Consider the following 6288-nt stretch of genomic DNA (forward strand, 5'->3'; position numbering starts at 1 on the left):
CCATTTTTCTTGAATTAAGCTACAACAGTTGCTGGGAAATTCAGAACAAGGCACTTCTCACCCAGGCTTCTGAAGGATTTAAATTAGTAAAGTTCTTAAATAAAGGATATTATAAAAATGAAATGTATTTAAGAAAATGACTGCTATGAACAAATGCTTGATTTCAGTCAAGCCAGGTAGCCTCAGCCAGACCTCTCTTTTTCCCAGGCGCCTGATGAACCCTCCCCAACAAGCAGAGTGGAAGGGGTGCAGGCCAAGCAGTGGGCCTCCTGTTAGCACTTGGGACCAATGTTTGTCTGTTGCACCTATTTCCCCACTCTCCCTTTGCCTGGATTACTGTGGTAGTCTTCTAACTGGGCTTCAAATCTGTTCTCATAGCAGCCAGCCTGACCCTCTCAAAATGCTGCAGTGGCTTTCCATCTCACTAGGAATAAAACCCTAACCCTCACCTTGGCTGACAAGGATCCACTTGAGCTTGTCCCCAGTACCTCTCTGCGCTCACCCACCTGCCTCCCTCCAAACAGCTTCTGGACTGTGCTTCCAAGAGACCACGACAGACCACGACAGCTGGGCCTCGGAGTCTTGGCTCTCACTCTTTTCTCTGCCTGGGAAGACCTACCCTGAGATTACCATATGCCTGCTCCTAAGTCACCTTGTCGAAAGGTCCTTTCCTGAGCACTTGTTCTGAACCAGCACCACCTGCTGAAACTCTCCAGCCTCTTTACCTGCCATTCTTTTCACAGCACTTATCACTTGACATATCTACTTATTTATGGTCTGTCTTCTCACTAGAGTCCACTTTTTTTGTGTACTGGAACCATGCCTGGCTGGTATGCACTCAAAAAAAAGTATGAATGAATGAATTCATGTACATGGATGCTCTCCTTGTCCCTGATTTGCAGTTGGCTAGAGGGCAAATCATTTACTTATAGGTCTGCAAACAGAACAGAGCAGAAGCCTGAGCACCAGCCCATGAGCACAGTGGTTGGACAACAGACCCAGAGTGGGTTATGGGTAACTGGAGAAACACTAGGGCTGAAAAGGGATATTAGTGCCCCAGAAGTGGGGTGCGCACAGCAGTTTGGACAGATCAGTTGATGAAATAGGTGTTTAATGAGTATTTTAACAATTCAGAGAATGCATGTTTACTTTTTAAAATTTTCTTGATGGGGAATGCAGCCTAAGCAGCCAGAGTGCTGTGATCAGCTCGAGGTACAGAGGGAAGTCAGAGTAACTAAGAAAAACAAAACCACATTCAGTGATTGTTAGAATTTTCCAAATAAACTATATTCTGGGACGTGTCCTCAATTCAGGACAAAGAGCATTCAGGGTTTATGATCCTGACACAATATTTTTATTTCTTTTTTTGTTATCTCTTTCTCATTGTGATTATGTGATTATCATGAAGAAAATCCACAAACATTCTAGTGTAATGTTTTGTGTGGTTGCGATAAGCTCTGTGAAACAAGGGCTTTTATCTGCTTTATCTTCACCCCAAAATATGTGAGGAAACAAAGGGTGATTGTCCTGAGCAGTGCCTCTCTGGGGCCCACCTGACAGGTGGAGAATTGCATGTGGCCAGAAGCTCCTTTGCCCGCTGCATGGATGGTTGTTACCAGCCAGTGGAAAGTCCCGTTTCACTCTTTTAAACAAGTGAAAGTGGAGGCTGCAGATGCCTCCTCGCCCCCCTGCCCTGGCCTCTGTGACTTCCGTTTCTACTGGTTTTTCCTTACTGCATACCAGCCACACCAGCCTTCTGCTATTCCTCGGATACCCCAGATTTTTTTTTAATTAGAAACGATATATATTGTTTCCTGTTAAAATAGGGCACTCTTATGAGAAACAAATGTGCAAAAAGAACATTCCTGTGTTTTCTCACTTATCCCAGCAGACCTGGACTGTTGATTCCAAACCTTCCTCACTCTGTACAGGGGAAGGCTCTCCACCTACTCCCAGGAAATTAGGCTACTCTAGTTTTAACTTTGATTACTCGCATGCATGAAAAACATCAAAACCCAACTGTTAACAGGCTACCTGTCCCTAGGCACACAGGCCCAGTCCACTTGGATAGACAGACAGATGTGAGCCTCAAGTCCACAACCCCCTGTGCAGGCCAGGATTAGAGGTACCCTGGTAGTCAAGTGGGTGCTGCTGGCTAGGGATCGAAGAAGACCCCAGCTCCTGGTCAGCTGGCTGAAAACATGCAGCCTCCAGTGAGAGGCTGAGATCCCTCCTTTTTTTTTTTTTTTAATAACTTTTATGTATTTATTTATTTTTGGCTGTGTTGGGTCTTTGTTGCTGTGCATGGGCTTTCTCTAGTTGCGGCGAGTGGGGGCTACTCTTTGTTGTGGTGCGTGGGCTTCTCATTTTGGTGGCTTCTCTTGTTGCGGAGCATAGGCTCTAGGCGTGTGGGCTTCAGTAGTTGTGGCACGCGGGCTCAGGAGTTGTAGCTCATGGGCTCTAGAGCGCAGGCTCAGTAGTTGTGGTGCACGGGCTTAGTTGCTCCGCGGCATGTGGGATCTTCCTGGAACAGGACTTGAACCCGTGTCCCCTGCATTGGCAGGCGGATTCTTAACCACTGTGCCACCAGGGAAGCCCTGAAGTCCCTTCTTAGCAAGGAATATATGGGTGAAGTAGGGCACCCATCTGGCCACAAAAGGTATCTGGTCTAGAAGCTCCGTAAATTCTCTTGTGATCCCTTAAACCGACAAAAGCGAATTCAAGTTTGAAAATGGCACATCAAGTTATACGAAGTAGAGAATGTCATTAAGGCAAGGGTCTCATCATGTCCTCACACAGACTCTGATCCCCCCCTCCCCCTCAGGACCACTGCTCCTTGCAGGCAACAGCTTCCAGCGTCCAGAAGCCTTGAGCAGCCTTCAGCATAACAAGTTGGGGGTGGCCCAACCCCACATTCTCAAGGCTTGCTCCCTTCCTGTAAATGTAACATTCTAGGTGTTCCCTCTGTGATCACCCTATCTAAATGTCTCTGCCCTTCTAACACATACACACACATACGCACACACATGCACACATTCCTTACCCCCTTCCCTGGTTTGGCTTTCTCCTGAGAATGTCTGTCTTGTAACATACTATGTATCTTTCCTTTTTATTTGCCTTATGATCCCCCCATTTCCCAACAAGAAGTATACTTGTGTTTTTGTCTCATTGCTACACACTTAGTATTTAGAACAATGCCCAGGGAGTGATTAATAAGTCCTCACTAAACATCTGTTGACTGCCAGAGTGCAGGGATCCCAGGAACTTTGCTTTCCTTCCCATCTGAAGTATGGTAGTATGCTGTTTACTCACTGGCCATGCAGATGCTTAAAAGAAGATGCTCTAAAGCCATGCTTATCGATCCCCTGAGGAGTTTGAGCTGCCCCAGCCCAGTCCCAATCCAGTGCTGGTGATGGTGACCTCAGTGGTAAATGATGCACCAGGGATTCTGGAGAAATGAGGACCTAGAGACTCACTCCTTGCAAATCCTGGTCAGATCTGTTTTAGGGTGTCTGGCTGAAAACCCTGGGAAGAGATTGGCTAACGTGTGCTAAAGGGAATCTGCTAGGTGGGCATGGAAGCAGAAGACCAAGAAAGGCTGGAGGGTCTCACCAGGAAAGGACACAGGGAGGGAGAGCGACCGACAAGCAGGGCTGATCTCCCTTGGCCTCCCCCGCCTTCAGTCTGCGCCTCGCCCGCTGCCTCACCCGATGAAGCTCTGAGGAGCTGCTGGTTGACCAAGCTCAGCTCACAGGCCACTGGGGCCTGTCCTGGAACAGGGAAAGAAAAGAGAAATATAGTGCCTGCCACATGTGTGATTTTAAATTGTCTAGTGCCACATTTAAAGAAGTACAAAGAAATGTGAGAAATTAATTTTAACAATATATTTTATTTAACCTAATATATCCAAATATTATCATTTCAACACGTAATCAATATAAAAAATCACCAGTAAGATATTTTGGATATCTTTGGGGGCACTTTCCCCCCCAAAATCCAGAGTATATTTTACATTTACAACACATCTCAATTTGGAAGCTAACTTTTCAATGGAAATACTTGAACTGTAAAAAGTTAACTGTCTGTGGGTTTCATATAATTTATAGTTGAAAAAGTAGATCCACATACTTGAATTGTTCCAAACACATTTATAACTTTTCAAAAACTGAATTGAGCATCAGTTTTTAAACTTGAAGAAATTAATTTAAATGAAATTAAAAATTTAGTTTCTCAGATACATTTCAAGTGTCCAGCAGTCACACGTGGCCAGTGGCTACTGTCCTGGCCAGGAGGTTCCTGAGACACCGACCCGCCAATCACACTCAGTGCAGGAAAGGCCTTGAGGCATTAGATATGGAGAACAGATGCTGAGCAGCCAAAACCACTGTTTACTACTGTAGCTAAGGGAAGGTAGTGTTTTTATATCTTCTATGCTTTTGTCTGGTGCAGGAAAAAGTTAACTCCAGTGCATTTCCTGTATTTCGAAAAAAACAAACAAACAAAACAAACTCAAATGACAGGAACTGCTAAGCATCTCTAGTTTACCAAGGGTCCTGTGGTAAACAATTCCTGAAGATCATGTGAGGGAAAATTGCTGTTTGTTGAGGGTAGTTGGGGTTTCCAAGTAGGAAAAAGGCTTGGCTCTAATACACGGAAATAGAAGGGTGTAAACTCAGTCTCTTGAGATCACACAGTTGATTTGTGAGCAGAGTCCTCCCCACTTGGTGGAAATTAATGATGATCTTGTCATGGGAAATGGAGACAATACTTTTTATAAAATTCAAGCTGTGATCATCAATTATTCTCTCCCAACCCATCCTCTGCAAATTGTTTATGATGAGGTTTTTGGCTTGAGGGAAGATCGCTCCCAAATGGATTACTTGCTGCATTTCATTCCATTTAGTCCATCACAACTCCTGTTATCTGTCTCCAAGATGCCAAACAAACTTTCTACTACTCAGGGACTAAGCCATGAATGCAGCTGGAGGGACGGCCCACTCATCAGGTGTGGATGTTCAGTGCCTACAAGGGCAGGCTCCCTTCTCCCAGTGCTGAGAGCACACAAGCCTCCATTCACAGCCAGCTCTCACAGGTGACCTCAGGCCAGACCCACCCAGACCTATGGACCCTGGCGGTCTCTCTGACCATTTTGCCTGAAGTTAGATTTAAATTCCAAATCCATTTGAAACCTCTTTGCAAGAAGTCTCCTGCCAACCCATCAAGACAGCTGGACCAAATCCCAAAGGAGTAAATAATTTGACAGGCAAGCGCATAATATGTTGCGACCCTCACGTACTTAGTTAATGATTTTATTTGTTCTTTTTTAACCTCTCTTTTGCTGACAAAGTTTGAAAAGCCATCCAGAAGAAAAGAGAGGCAGAAGCCACCAGTCACAGAAGCTTTGCCATTTGCTCCAAGTGGAGCATGAGTGCTGAGGGAATTAAAATAGTTCCTTCCTATTCAGCGTTGCTGCCTCATGATTCCTTAAAGTATTAAATCAAAAGGACTTTGTATTTATATCTAGATGAAGCAACACATTAGACCAACTGGAATTGAGAGAACACCAGATTAACTTTAGAGCCGAGGCAGAGAACACCCTCGTCCCAGGCAATTCCCCCAGTCCTTCCTGAGTGCCCGTGGGGATGCACTTGCCCACAGACCCATGTTGTCCTTGCCCTCAGGAGGTCTTTCAGCCAGCTGACAACTCCCTTAACCTAAAAATCCCACCCATATCTACAAGAAAATGCCAGGTTTTCATCAATCACAATCTTGAGAAAATAAACTGGTACTTACGTGGAAAACGTTGGAAAATATTTTTAGAATTTCTAAGATCCCATTTCCACTGTAGAAAGTTGAGGACAGTGCACAAGATGAGTCTGAAGCAACTTCAGCTGAAGGACCTAGAAGCAGGAAGCAAAAGAGGATCACAGGTGGGATTTCTCCTCATTTGGGACCTCTAGTCCCAGCCCCAAACCTCAGGGGATCAGATTCTGAGCAGCTGGCACTGTTGAAAATATTGGGTTGGCCAAAAAGTTCGTTTGGTTTTTTTCTGTAACATCTTATGGAAAAAACCCAAAAAACCTTTTTGGCCAACCCAATACCTAGATGTCAGAGGAGACCGCCCTGGAACAGGAATTTGTAATTTTGTAAACAGCCCACGCAGCACTGGCTCAGACCCAGCCCGGGGCTCTATTAATGCCAATTGGCAAAAGTTGCTGTTTGCTGTTACCATCAATTTTATACCACATGAATTTGGGTTTTTTTAATTGTGAAAAATGGATTTATACA

General features: G+C 44.9%; 1 protein-coding gene across 1 annotated transcript in view; it reads right to left on the bottom strand.

The window, feature by feature from the left end:
* ACKR4 (atypical chemokine receptor 4) overlaps positions 1 to 5973 on the bottom strand; it is a 45922-nt gene extending 39949 nt beyond the window's left edge. Inside the window, exons 1-2 of the mRNA XM_073803813.1 lie at positions 5794 to 5973; positions 3613 to 3770 (exon numbers count right to left, since the gene is read on the bottom strand). The gene's annotated coding sequence lies outside the window, so the exon portion shown is untranslated. The remainder of the gene's footprint in view (positions 1 to 3612; positions 3771 to 5793) is intronic.
* Between the last annotated feature and the right edge of the window lie 315 nt (positions 5974 to 6288).

This window comes from Tursiops truncatus, chromosome 4, assembly GCF_011762595.2.
Source record: "Tursiops truncatus isolate mTurTru1 chromosome 4, mTurTru1.mat.Y, whole genome shotgun sequence".
NCBI classification, from domain to species: Eukaryota; Metazoa; Chordata; class Mammalia; order Artiodactyla; family Delphinidae; genus Tursiops; species Tursiops truncatus.